The sequence below is a fragment of the Phyllobates terribilis genome, unplaced genomic scaffold (genome assembly GCF_046119375.1).
Source record: "Phyllobates terribilis strain yellow unplaced genomic scaffold, ASM4611937v1 Scaffold_5__5_contigs__length_657084704, whole genome shotgun sequence".
In the NCBI taxonomy this organism is placed as follows: domain Eukaryota; kingdom Metazoa; phylum Chordata; class Amphibia; order Anura; family Dendrobatidae; genus Phyllobates; species Phyllobates terribilis.
The window spans coordinates 20,622,129-20,636,472 of record NW_027362765.1 but is presented as its reverse complement, the minus strand read 5'-3'; the positions used below and the strand labels follow the sequence as shown (position 1 = coordinate 20,636,472).

General features: G+C 44.3%; 1 pseudogene; it reads left to right on the top strand.

The window, feature by feature from the left end:
* The window catches only part of LOC141271381 (uncharacterized), a 526,239-nt pseudogene that overhangs the window by 332,625 nt on the left and 179,270 nt on the right, over nt 1-14,344 (top strand).

Below are 14,344 nucleotides of genomic sequence, written 5' to 3'. Positions count from 1 at the left end.
CCAAGCCTCTGGAAAACAGACTTTATAAAACCAGATTTCTCTGCAATCAGACCTCTGCTATGGGCTATACAGGTAAGTATAGATTTACTTTTCTATCACCTGTATGGCCATAGTAGATGTCTGATATCGCCCAGGGGGGTGACAGATTCCCTTTAACTGTCCAAGCAAATCAATACTTTGCTCACTGTGAATCTAAAGATGCTGCTGAACTGTGCGGTTTTGGAGCCTAAAAAAACACATGTAAAAAACTACAGTTACTTTAAGTGCAGAATAAAAGCTTTTCTGCCCTACTAAAAACACTTTAAAAACGAGGCTTCACATCTGCACCAAAAATGCATCGAATAAGGGGGAAAAGGCCTAAAAAATGCAGCACAAATGCAATAATCACCACCCTTCTCTGACATCTCCTCCTACCGGAGTAGAGAGATGGTAAATGAGTGTGGCCTGAGGTGTGGTCAGGGCCGTGGTTTCACCCTCTTTCTGTTCTGTATAAGTCGAGAGGTGTGATCCGTCCTTCAGCTCATCGGTACCCACCATCTCCTGTCCCGCTCTTCCAGGACCTGCAGCTTCTGCGCTTCTCTCCATTGTAGAAAGCAAGAGAGCGATGAGCAGATCCCGATCAGTTCTTCCCCTGCCTGATCAGACACGTGTGCGGCCGCACAGAGATGGAGGGGTGAGATGTGATTGTATTTCTTGTGGAAAGTCTCATGGAGAAGACACAGGAGCTGACAGCATCTATAGCAAAGTAATGGGAGGGACAGATACACATGGCTCTGCTACATATGCTGCATACACACATGGCTCTGCTACATACGCTGCATACACACACAGCTCTGCTGCATACACGCACGGCTCTGCTACATATGCGCCATACACACACCTCTGCTACATACACACACAGCTCTGCTATATACACTCCGTACACACACGGCTCCGCTCCGTATACACATGACTCCACTCTGTACCCCTCGTACTCACACGGCTCCGCTCATGTCATACACACGTGGCTCTGCTCCATACATGTCGTACACACGCGGCTCTGCACACCTCGTACACACACGGCTCCGCTCCGTACACCTCGTACACACGTGGCTCCGCACACCTTGTACACACACGGCTCCGCACACCTCGTACACATACGGCTCCACTCCGTACACATGCGACTCTGCTCCATACATTTCGTACACACACGGCTCCGCTCCATACACCTCGTACACGTGTGGGTCGGCTCCGTATGCCTCACTTGGTCACTTGGTAGGTAGTAGTGGAACAGCTGGGAGTTCTGGCCAGACTCCGCTGTGCACAAAAATTAAGAATCTTTGTTGGTTGTGAAGCGGCAGTAGTGATTAATCAATGCTTCCGTGGAGCAGAAAGAATTTTGTCTCCCCTGCAGGAGGGGGAGGATGTGATGAATATCATGATTGGTCGAGAAGGGAAAAGATCTTTTAAGAATGCACCAAAAGTGTTTAAGGTGTTAAATTTTCCTGTGGAGGGGAGGCTTCAGCCTGTGTTGTGGGATGAAGGCTTCCGGCAGCAAAGGGGTAGATTAGTTGACTGCTGTGGATTGTTGGAAGATGCTGAAAACTTTAGGAAAGTGGCACATGAGATTTGTGATGAAGGATATGTTGAAATAGAGGAGGAGATGAAGCCTGGTTATTTTAATTACTTTTATGTCAAGAAAGGGAAATTATCTAGCACTGTGACAAAAACTGTTTGTTTTGTGTTACAAAATGAAGCTGATGGGGAAAAAAGTACAGGAGGAAGTACTTATGTGTCCACAACCCGAATCTAAAGCCCCTCAAGAAGCATCCCCTACCCCCACAAATGTAGCAGTACCCCAGCCCCTAAACCCGGTGTTGTAGCACCAAACCTTATGAGATTAAATACCCTACACTTCCCACTGAGAGCCAGCCACCATCATATAACCCAGACGGTTGGCTCTGTAATGTGTGTTGGGTCACTAATCTAGGATGGCGCAAGACATGCTATAATTGTGGAGCACGTAAACCCAGTGTTGCAGCACCAACCTGCCCATTACTTAACGCTGACGGGGGCTATTATAAATCACTACCCCCACCTGCCCCTACCATCATACTCCATTCAGAGGGACCCAGGGTCCTCTGAACTCTTCCCTATTCACCTTCTCCCAAACTGGGGAAATAGAACATGGACGCGAGTATGAGGAGGTGGCTTCTGTTTTACTGAATGGTCCTTCAGAATTCTCCACTATACTGAGAATAGGTATGGGGAGTATACCACAACAGCAGGTTGGGATCATTGTAAACGCAGCAAATGCGAAACTGCAGCATTGGTGGGGGCTAGCTGCAGAGATATGTATGTCGTATTGGGGGACCTACAATACAAGCTGCATCTAATGATTACATCCGTGACCATGGTCCATTAAGAGAACGAGAGGTGATAGCTACAAGAGCAGGACAGCTATCATGTCAGTTTGTTACATGTAGAGAAAACCAAAAAGAGTAATGTCATTGTGTAAGATTACAGTACAAGATGTTAAATGCAGCAAGGAAGATAATGGAATGTTGAAATGTTGAAAAGTGGTGAATACATATGAGGAAAGGTTGCGCTGAGTTTGTTGACCGAAGGAAAAAGTATGTAGATATGTGGAGGAGCTTAAATGGTTAACTGAAATATGCGCGCTGCCAGATAAGCACCCAGTTACAGCCGCTAGCATAGCAAAATGGCCTTGGCTTGATACAGAGCAGAGAAGAAAAAAAGGTGAATGGAGGAAGAAAATACAGACAATAAGGGAAAGACGCTATGTTATGTGTATTACAAAGATACTGCTCTCCGATAATGGCGGAGAAATAAATTGTTGGGAATGTTATAATTGTGGCCAGCAGAATCCATTGTCAGCAGATTATTGTGTTGCATGTCACGTGCCCCGTCCAGGAGCCCCACCCCTTGCTACTACCCAAGCCACTCCTAGTGCCCCATCCTCATGTGTTATACCTATGTCCGCCCAAAGTTCCAACCCTTCCTGTAGCGGCCATGTTGCTACACCCATTGCATCACCTCCAGCCTCTGACCACATGTCCCTTTGGTGGTGGCCATCTTGGTGCACCCTTCCTGTCGTATGCTTCCTTCTGGTGGTAGCCACCTTAGCACACCCGGAATACAGGCCGCAATACACACTAAACCCAGAATCCCAGAATGTATATGAGGAAGATCATCATGATCAGTGTGTGACAGAGCAATATATGTGTTTATGTAAACTAATTCTCTAGATGGTTTTATATCCTTAAGTTTCTAATAGATGCACATACACGTTGTCTTGTCTGGTTTACAGTAATTGATTTAGCAAACATAGTAACATAGTAACATAGTTTGTAAAGCCGAATAAAGACTTGCGTCCATCAAGTTCGACCTGTTAGTTCTGTAATTGCTAAAGTTGATCCAGAGGAGGGCAAAAACCCCAAATGATTTAGCCAATCTTCACCTGAGGAAAAATTCCCTCCCGACTCTGAAACCAGCAGTCAGAATAAATCCCTGTATCAACCTACTATTTTATTTTATTTTTAAGTATACGCTGAAATCTGCCTGGTATCTAGAAATGCATCCAGTCCCCGCTTGAACTGGTGTAGTGAATCCGACATTACCGTCTCCTCACTCAGTGAATTCCATATTCTCACTGCTCTTACCGTAAAGAACCCCTTCCTATGCTGGTGCTGAAACCTTTTCTCTTCCAGTCTTAGTGAATGCCCTCTTGTTACCGTAATATCCCTCCTTTTGAACAAATCCCAGGCAAGATCTCTATACTGTCCCCTAACATATTTGTACACATTTATTATGTCCCCCCTCAACCTTCTCTTTTCCAGGCTGAATAGTCCTAGTTTTGCCAACCTCTCTGGGTATTGCAGTCCCTCCATTCCGTTTATTAATTTTGTTGCCCTCCTTTGTACCTTTTCAAGCTCATTTATATCCTTTCTTTTTTTTGGGGCCCATAACTGAGCACAGTATTCCAAGTGTGGTCTGACCAGTGCTTTGTACAGTGGAAGAACAATGTTCTCATCCTTTGCAGCTATACCTCTTCTGATACATCCCATTACCCTGTTTGCCCTTACAGCAGCGGCCTGACTTTGGGCACTCCAATTTAGTTTGCTATCAATCAAGATGCCCAAGTCCTTCTCCATCTCTGAATTCCCCAATGATTTCCCATTCAGTGAGTACTGGTGACTTCCATTTTTCCTTCCCATATGTATGACCTTACATTTCTCCTCATTAAACCTCATTTGCCATTTAATGCTCCACCTACCCAGCTTATCCAAATCCCTCTGTAGGTCTGCACTGTCCTCTTTTGTATTAATTGTTTTACATAACTTTGTGTCATCTGCAAATATTGATATTTTACTATTTATCCCGTTGACTATGTCGTTAATAAAGATATTAAATAACATTGGGCCTAGTACAGACCCCTGTGGTACCCCACAAGTGACGCTTACCCATTCTGAGTATATTCCATTTATAACCACCCTCTGCCTTCTTTCCCTTAGCCAGTTTGCTACCCACTTGCAAACATTTTCCCCCAGCCCCATCATTCTCATTTTGTATACCAACCTATTATGTGGCACGCTATCGAACGCTTTCGAGAAGTCGAGATACACGACATCCACTGGTTCTCCCTGATCTACTCGAGAGCTAACCTCCTCATAGAAGTCAATCACGTTTGTTTGGCAGGAGCGATTCCTCATGAATCCATGTTGGTTCGGGGTTAATAGATTATTAGCATCAAGATGCTGCGTAATTGCCTCTTTAATGAAGCTTTCAAAAATTTTGCCCACAACGGACGTCAGACTCACCGGCCGATAGTTTCCGGCGTCAATTTTCGCTCCCTTTTTGAATATTGGCACTACATTCGCCTGTCGCCAATCAAGTGGTACAGACCCAGTCTCAACAGAGTCCTTAAATATAAGATATAACGGTCTGTCTATCACATTACTTAGTTCCCTTAGTACCCGTGGGTGTATGCCATCAGGTCCTGGTGATTTGTTTATTTTAATGTTACTAAGGCGTTTCTGTACCTCAACTTGGGTTAGATTAGTCATACATAGTGGAGGATTAAGCTTGTCACTTCTCATTTCTCCTGTTAGTTCTATTTCCTTTGTGAAAGTTGTCGAAAAAAATTTATTTAATAGATTAGCTTTATCCTCATCTTTCTCTATGATTTTGCCTTCATCACTTTTTATCGGTCCAATATTATCCGATTTAATCCTTTTACTATTTACAGTACAGACCAAAAGTTTGGACACACCTTCTCATTTAAAGATTTTTCTGTATTTTCATGACTATGAAAATTGTACATTCACACTGAAGGCATCAAAACTATGAATTAACACATGTGGAATTATATACTTAACAAAAAAGAGTGAAACAACTGAAAATATGTCTTATATTCTAGGTTCTTCAAAGTAGCCACCTTTTGCTTTGATGACTGCTTTGCACACTCGTGGCATTCTCTTGATGAGTTTCAAGAGGTAGTCACCGGAAATGGTCTTCCAACAATCTTGAAGGCGTTCCCAGAGATGCTTAGCACTTGTTGGCCCTTTTGCCTTCACTCTGCGGCCCAGCTCACCCCAAACCATCTCGATTGGGTTCAGGTCTGGTGACTGTAGAGGCCAGGTCATCTGGCGTAGCACCCCATCACTCTCCTTCTTGGTCAAATAGCCCTTACACAGCCTGGAGATGTGTTTGGGGTCATTGTCCTGTTGAAAAATAAATGATGGTCTAACTAAACGCAAACCGGGTGGAATAGCATGCCGCTGCAAGATGCTGTGGTAGCCATGCTGGTTCAGTATGCCTTCAATTTTGAATAAATCCCCAACACTGTCACCAGCAAAGCATCCCCACACCATCACACCTCCTCCTCCATGCTTCACGGTGGGAACCAGGCATGTAGAGTCCATCCGTTCACATTTTCTGCATCGCACAAAGACACAGTGGTTGGAACCAAAGATCTCAAATTTGGACTCATCAGACCAAAGCACAGATTTCCACTGGTCTAATGTTCATTCCCTGTGTTCTTTAGCCCAAACAAGTCTCTTCTGCTTGTTGCCTGTCCTTAGCAGTGGTTTCCTAGCAGCTATTTTACCATGAAGGCCTGCTGCACAAAGTCTCCTCTTAACAGTTGATGAAGAGATGTGTCTGCTGCTAGAACTGTATGTGGCATTGACCTGGTCTCTAATCTGAGCTGCTGTTAAACTGCGATTTCTGAGGCTAGTGACTCGGATAAACTTATCCTCAGAAGCAGAGGTGACTCTTGGCCTTCCTTTTCTGGGGCGGTCCTCATGTGAGCCAGTTTCTTTGTAGCGCTTGATGGTTTTTGCAACTGCACTTGGGGACACTTTCAAAGTTTGCCCAATTTTTCGGGCTGACTGACCTTCATTTCTTAAAGTAATGATGGCCACTCATTTTTCTTTACTTAGCTGATTTTTTCTTGCCATAATACAAATTCTAACAGTCTATTCAGTAGGACTATCAGCTGTGTATCCACCAGATTTCTGCACAACACAACTGATGGTCCCAACCCCATTTATAAGGCAAGAAACCACACTTATTAAACCTGACAGGGCACACCTGTGAAGTGAAAACCATTTCCGGTGACTACCTCTTGAAGCTCATCAAGAGAATGCCAAGAGTGTGCAAAGCAGTCATCAAAGCAAAAGGTGGCTTCTTTGAAGAAGCTAGAATATAAGACATATTTTCAGTTGTTTCACACTTTTTTGTTAAGTATATAATTCCACATGTGTTAATTCATAGTTTTGATGCCTTCAATGTGAATGTACAATTTTCATAGTCATGAAAATACAGAAAAATCTTTAAATGAGAAGGTGTGTCCAAACTTTTGGTCTGTACTGTATATACGTAAAGAACAGTTTGGGATTTGATCTATTTTCCCTAGCAATACGTTTCTCTGTTTCCTCCTTCGCTATTTTTATTTGTTTTTTACAGGTTCTCGTTTTTTCCTTGTAACACATTAGTGCCTCCTTACTGTTTTCCTGTTTTAATCTCTTGAATGCCTCTTTTTTGCTATTTAACGCCCCTTTTACGTTCTTGTTCAACCATATTGGTTTCGTCTTATTTCGGGCCCTTTTATTCCCATACGGTATATATCTCTCGCACTGAGTATTCAGAATTCTTTTGAAGGTTTCCCATTTACTATTCGTATTCCTTAGATTAAGAACTTTGTCCCAGTCAATAAGTTGAAGGTTTTCTATCAGCTGATCAAACTTCGCCCTCCTAAAGTTTAATGTTTTTGTTGTTCCCTTATTGATAACCCTACTGAAGGGCATTTTGAAGTCGATAATATTATGATCGCTATTACCTAGGTGCCCCCCTATCTGTACCTCAGTTATTCTATCAGGCCTATTAGTCAATATTAAATCCAACACGGCCTTCCCTCTCGTTGGTTCCTGCACTAGTTGGGAGAGATAATTATCCTTAATATTTGTCAAGAACCTTTTTCCTTTCTGAGATCTACAGGTTTCTGTTTCCCAGTCAATATCCGGGTAATTGAAATCCCCCATTACAATCACTTCATTATGTTTTGCTACTTTGTCTATTTGTCCTAATAGCAGACTCTCATTCTCCTCTATTATATTTGGTGGCTTATAGCAGACCCCCAGTAATATTTTATTATTATTTTTTGCCCCCTCTATCTCTACCCACATGGACTCGACCCCCTCTTCTCCCTCTCCTATATCTTCCCTTAGTCTGGGCTTTAGACATGACTTTAGATATAAGCAGACTCCTCCGCCTTTCCCCTGTTTCCGGTCCCTTCTAAATAAACTATAATCTAATAAATTTACCGCCCAGTCGTAGCTATCGTCTAGCCAAGTCTCTGTTATACCTACGATGTCATACCTCTCCTCCAATATAAGTGCCCGCAGCTCATCCGCCTTATTGGTCAGGCTTCTTGCGTTGGTCAGCATGCAAGATAAAACTTTGGGGTTATTTAGCATCCTATTCTTCTCTAACGATCTAACTGTACTATCCCCACCCCCCTCTCCACCCTCACTATATTCACTTCTCCCCTTCCCCCTTGCTTGCCTCACATCCCACCTATCTCCTTGGTCCCCCCCCCGTCTCTAGTTTAAAAACTCCTCCAACCTATTAGCCATCTTCTTCCCCAGCACCGCTGCACCCTCCCCATTGAGGTGCAGCCCGTCCCTACGGTAGAGCCTGTAGCCGACCGCGAAGTCAGCCCAGTTCTCCATGAACCCAAACCCTTCTGCCTTGCACCAACTCTTTAGCCACTTATTCACCTCCCTAACTTCCCGTTGGCGCTCCTGTGTGGCTCGCGTGATTGGTAGTATTTCTGAGAAAACGTTTTTGTTTTTTTATTATTAGCATTCCACTACACAAAGACTGTCAGTTTCTGTTTGCATTTACATATCAGGGCAGGCAAATGACTTGGACGGTGATGCCGCAGAGTTCGCAGAATAGCCCTAATCAGTTTGCAAAGAACATGTCTAGCTGTCTGCTGCCATGGCAGCTGGACAACTCTGAGGTAGTACTTTTACAATACGTGGATAATCTTCTTTTGTGTGCCCCCACGGAGCAAGTGTCCATCAGGGCCAGTGTTAGCCTCCTCAAGCATCTAGCAAAACTGAATTGTCGAGTCTCAGCATCGAAGCTTCAGTTTTGCCTTGGTCAAGTGGTCTTCTTAGGCCATTGCCTTATTCAGGGTGCCAGACATCTCACAGAAGAAAGGAAGACGGCCATCTACCTACTACCATTCCCAAAAGATTCCATAGAGCTGCAATGGTTCCTCGGACTATGTACATACTGCAGACAATGGATCCCAGAAGTCTTACGTCTCATGCAGCCCCTGTATGATGCATTAAAAGAAGACACTCTGGCTGATGTAAACAACAAGGACCACTAAAAACAGCTGCAACAAGCCTTTGAGCAACTAAAGTCAAGGATAATGACAGCCCCTGCCCTTGGAAATCCGGACTATTCTCAACCTTTCCATTTGTATGTCTCTGAGACAGGAGGACATGCAGTCAGAGTACTCACGCAGAGACACTGTACAAAGCAGCGCCCAGTCGGGTATTACTCAGCGCATCTGGACCCGGTAGCCAGGGCCTCCCCCAACTGTCTACGAGCGGTTCACGCCACACAGCAACCTAAACATCTGTCTACACAGAGACACCTGCGGCTACAGTGTTCGTTGATTTTGCCAGAAAATGTGAAATTACACCGGTGCACCACCATCAACCCAGCCACCCTGCTACCAGCACCTGAAGGAGAGGGGAAAGAGGCTCCACCGCATGATTGTCCGGAACAAATTACTGCGGAGTCAACTCCACTTGTTCTAGTGGGGGAAGTACCCTTGGATGACCCAGAACTTACGTTATATATGGATGGATCCAGATATGCTGACACCTCTGGCAGGTTTCATACTGGATATGCTGTCACAACCGAAGATACATTGGTAGAGGCTGCAATCTTACCTCCCAGTATGTCAGCACAGGAAGCAGAGCTCAAAGCTCTGACTGCAGGTTCTCCTGTGAAAAATGCTGAAAGCATCAGACAATTGATGGAAGTGGTGCAACTACCAAGACAGTTGGCTGTCGTAAAGGTAAAAGCTCATACCCGACCTGATGCCCCTGAGGCAAGAGGTAATGCACTTGCTGATCTCCATGCTAAGCAAGCAGCTCTTCTTCTGACATCCATGTCCATGGCTCTTATGCGGCAACAGGCCAAACAGCTAAATTCCATGCCAACCCAGGATCAACCTGCAGAAGAGCATCAACCGGTCCCTCCAATCACAAAGCTACGCTCCACACGCTCTACGCTCTAAAGAACGCCAGTCGTGGAAGGAGGAGGGTGCTAAGTTGATAGATGGGCTATGGAAGAAGAAACAACTGTACTGTTTGCCTCGACTCCTGTATCCAGCCATTGCTGCCTGGGCCCATGGACTGCTTAGTGGTAGTGGATATGTTTTCCAGTTGGCCAGAAGCATTCGCCGTTCCAAACATGACTGCCAAGACTACCGCCAAGAAGCTGGTCTCTGAAGTAGTTTGCCGGTATGGAGTCCCAAAACTTATCAAAAGTGATCAAGGACCAGCCTTTCCCTCATGCGTATATCAAGAAATATTTACCATGATCGGATCAACAGTGACGTTACATACTCCTTACCATTCACAGTCAAGTGGCAAGGTGGAGAGATTGAATGGCACACTAAAAGGGCAATGAACCAAAATGATGCAGGAGACTACGGCCCAGTGGCCTGAGCTCCTTCCCATTGCACTATATCACATACGCACCACACCCATAGGGAAACACAAACTGTCACCCTATGAGATACTATTTAGGTCACAACCAGCTATAGCTAGATTTACCCCACAACAATTATCAGAAGAAACAGATTATATTGTGCAATATGTGATTCAGCTTACCAAAGCACTAACTAACACCCATGCATTAGTATCATATTCTATTCCAGATCCAGCTGCTGCAGAAGGTTGTCATACCCCCAAGCCTGGAGATTATGTGTATGTGAAGAAGCATGTTCGGAAACACGGACTAGAACCATTGTATGACGGACGATACCAAGTGCTCCTGAAAATCCCAACAGCTGAGATGTTTTATGATAATATGTATGGTTAAAAAGTCAATACCTGGAATAGCCTACAACAGAGTACTGACCATCAGATTTTGGTACAAGAATTGAGACAATTAGAAGACAACCAGATCAGTGACTGTTGGATATGTACTCACTCACCAGTTTCAGCTGCTAGTATGCCCTTTCTGGCGGTCCGTCCCAGACCGTCATTATTGGAAAGATACATTCATAATCACTCATGGGTACATGCAAATCTGTTTATAAAAGGCACCAATGACACGTTATAAAATATCTGGTAACGTCCCTTGTAATGAATTTTCTGAATATAAGCCTAGTAATCCAACATGTGGCAATCCAAATGTTGGATATTGTAGCCCCCTGGGACAAATGCCTTCATGGTGTATGTTATCAAATAACACAGTTTTTATTGATTTGGAGCATAAATTAGTATTACAGCACTCTGCTTTATGGGATTTACCATCAGCCACATATTGGGTCTGTTGGAATAATGCGTATGAATGGCTCCCAGTCGGAGTAGGGGGGACTTGTACATTGGGCCGGCTAACTTCAGCCACTTATCTTATTCCCCATAGTAAAGTAGATATGAGAGCCATCCCTCTTCATACCATCTATAAACGTTATAAACGTGCCAAAGACAACACCCCACGCCCATCAGGAAGACCTCATTTAGTTCAAATGAGTATACCCAATAAGATAGCCAGTACTGTCTTCCTCTACCCTATGGTTAAATAAATGTGGGACAAGTTAGTGGAAGTCACTGACTACTTAGATGACCCAATTTGGAATATTTTGGAAGTAATTAATACTACTGTTGCAGTGCAGAATCAGCTTATCATAGTGGCTAATCAACATACGTTAGTGCTGGACTATTTGACAGCAGCTCAAGGAGGGATGTGTGTCAGATTCTGCACTGCAACAGTAGTATTAATTACTTCCAAAATATTCCAAATCGGGACATCTAAGTAGTCAGTGACTTCCACTAACTTGTCCCACATTTGTGTTACCATAGGGTAGAGGAAGACAGTACTAACTATCTTATCCGGTATACTCATTTGAACTAAATGAGGTCTTCCTGATGGGCGTGAGGTGCTGTCCTTAGCACGTTTATAGATGGTATGATGAGGGATGGCTCTCATATCTACTTTACTATGGGGAATTGTATTTGCCTTTTTTGCTGCTGCATCACACTGCTGAACATGAGTCAACAGTGTGATGCAGCAGCAAAAAAGGCAAATACAATTCTGGGATGTATTAACAGAAGCATACAGTCTAGATCACGTGAAGTCATTATCGGTCTTTACTCCTCTTTGGTCAGACCTCATCTGGAATACTGTGTACAGTTTTGGGCACCACATTTTAAAAAAGACATAGACAAACTGGAGCAAGTTCAGAGAAGAGCGACCAGAATGGTGACTGGTCTGCAAACCATGTCCTATGAGGAACGGTTGCAGGATTTGGGAATGTTTAGCTTGCAAAAAAGAAGACTGAGAGGAGACTTAACAGCTGTCTACAAATATGTCAAGGGCTGTCACATTGTAGAAGGATCATCTTTATTCTCATTTGCACAAGGAAAGACTAGAAGCAATGGGATGAAACTAAATGGGAGGAGACACAGATTAGATATTAGAAAAAACTTTTTGACAGTTAGGGTGATTAATGAGTGGAACAGGCTGCCACGAGAGGTGGTTAGCTCCCCTTCAATGGACGTCTTCAAACAGAGGCTGGACAGACATCTGTCTGAGATGATCTAGTGAATCCTGCTTTGAGCAGGGGGTTGGACCAGATGACCCAGGAGGTCCCTTCCAACTCTACCATTCTATGATTCTATGATTCTATGAATAAGATAAGTGGCTGAAGTTAGCCGGCCCAACGTACAAGTCCCCCCTACTCCGACTGGGAGCCATTTATACGCATTATTCCCACAGACCCAATATGTGGCTGATGGTAAATCCCATAAAGCAGAGTGCTGTAATACTAATTTATGCACCAAATCAATAAAAACTGTGTTATTTGATAACATACACCATGAAGGCATTTGTCCCAGGGGGCTACAATATCCAACATTTGGATTGCCACATGTTGGATTACTAGGCTTATATTCAGAAAATTCATTACAAGGGACGTAACCAGATATTTTATAACGTGTCATTGGTGCCTTTTATAAACAGATTTGCATGTACCCATGAGTGATTATGAATGTATCTTTCCAATAATGACGGTCTGGGACGGACCGCCAGAAAGGGCATACTAGCGGCTGAAACTGGTGAGTGAGTACATATCCAACAGTCACTGATCTGGTTGTCTTCTAATTGTCTCAATTCTTGTACCAAAATCTGATGGTCAGTACTCTGTTGTAGGCTATTCCAGGTATTGACTATTTAACCATACATATTATCATAAAACATCTCAGCTGTTGGGATTGTCAGGAGCACTTGGTATGGTCCGTCATACAATGGTTCTAGTCCGTGTTTCCAAACATGCCTCTTCACATACACATAATCTCCAGGCTTGAGGGTATGACAACCTTCTGCATCAGCTGGATCTGGAATAGAATATGATACTAATGCATGGGTGTTAGTTAGTGCTTTGGCAAGTTGAATCACATATTGCACAACATAATCTGTTTCTTCTGATAATTGTTGTGGGGTAAATCTAGCTATAGCTGGTTGTGACCTAAATAGTATCTCATAGGGTGACAGTTTGTGTTTCCCTATGGGTGTGGTGCGTATGTGATATAGTGCAATGGGAAGGAGCTCAGGCCACTGGGCCGTAGTCTCCTGCATCATTTTGGTTCATTGCCCTTTTAGTGTGCCATTCAATCTCTCCACCTTGCCACTTGACTGTGGATGGTAAGGAGTATGTAACGTCACTGTTGATCCGATCATGGTAAATATTTCTTGATATACGCATGAGGGAAAGGCTGGTCCTTGATCACTTTTGATAACTTCTGGGACTCCATACCGGCAAACAACTTCAGAGACCAGCTTCTTGGCGGTAGTCTTGGCAGTCATGTTTGGAACGGCGAATGCTTCTGGCCAACTGGAAAACATATCCACTACCACTAAGCAGTCCATGGGCCCAGGCCTCAACGGCTGGATAAAGGAGTCGAGGCAAATAGTACAGTTGTTTCTTCTTCCATAGCCCATCTATCAACTTAGCACCCGCCTCCTTCCATGACTGGCGTTCTTCTTTAGAGCGTAGAGCGTGTGGAGCGTAGCTTTGTGATTGGAGGGACCGGTTGATGATGGGTTGGCACGGAATTTAGCTGTTTGGCCTGTTGCCGCGTAAGAGCCATGGACATGGATGTCAGAAGAAGAGCTGCTCGCTTAGCATGGAGATCAGCAAGTGTATTACCTCTTGCCTCAGGGGCATCTGGTCGGGTATGAGCTTTTACCTTTACGACAGCCAACTGTCTTGGTAGTTGCACCACTTCCATCAATTGTCTGACGCTTTCTGCATTTTTCACAGGAGAACCTGCAGTCAGAGCTTTGAGCTCTGCTTCCTGTGCTGACATACTGGGAGGTAAGACTGCAGCCTCTACTTGGTCAACCGAGAAGGGTTATTGCCCTCCCTTAACACACACACGGCTCCATATGCCTCGTACAAGCCTGGCTCCGCTCCCTACACCTCGTACACACACAGCTCCGCTCCGTACACCTCGTACACGCGCGGCTCTGCTCCGTACACCTCGTACACACACAGCTCCGCTCCGTACACCTCGTATACACGCGG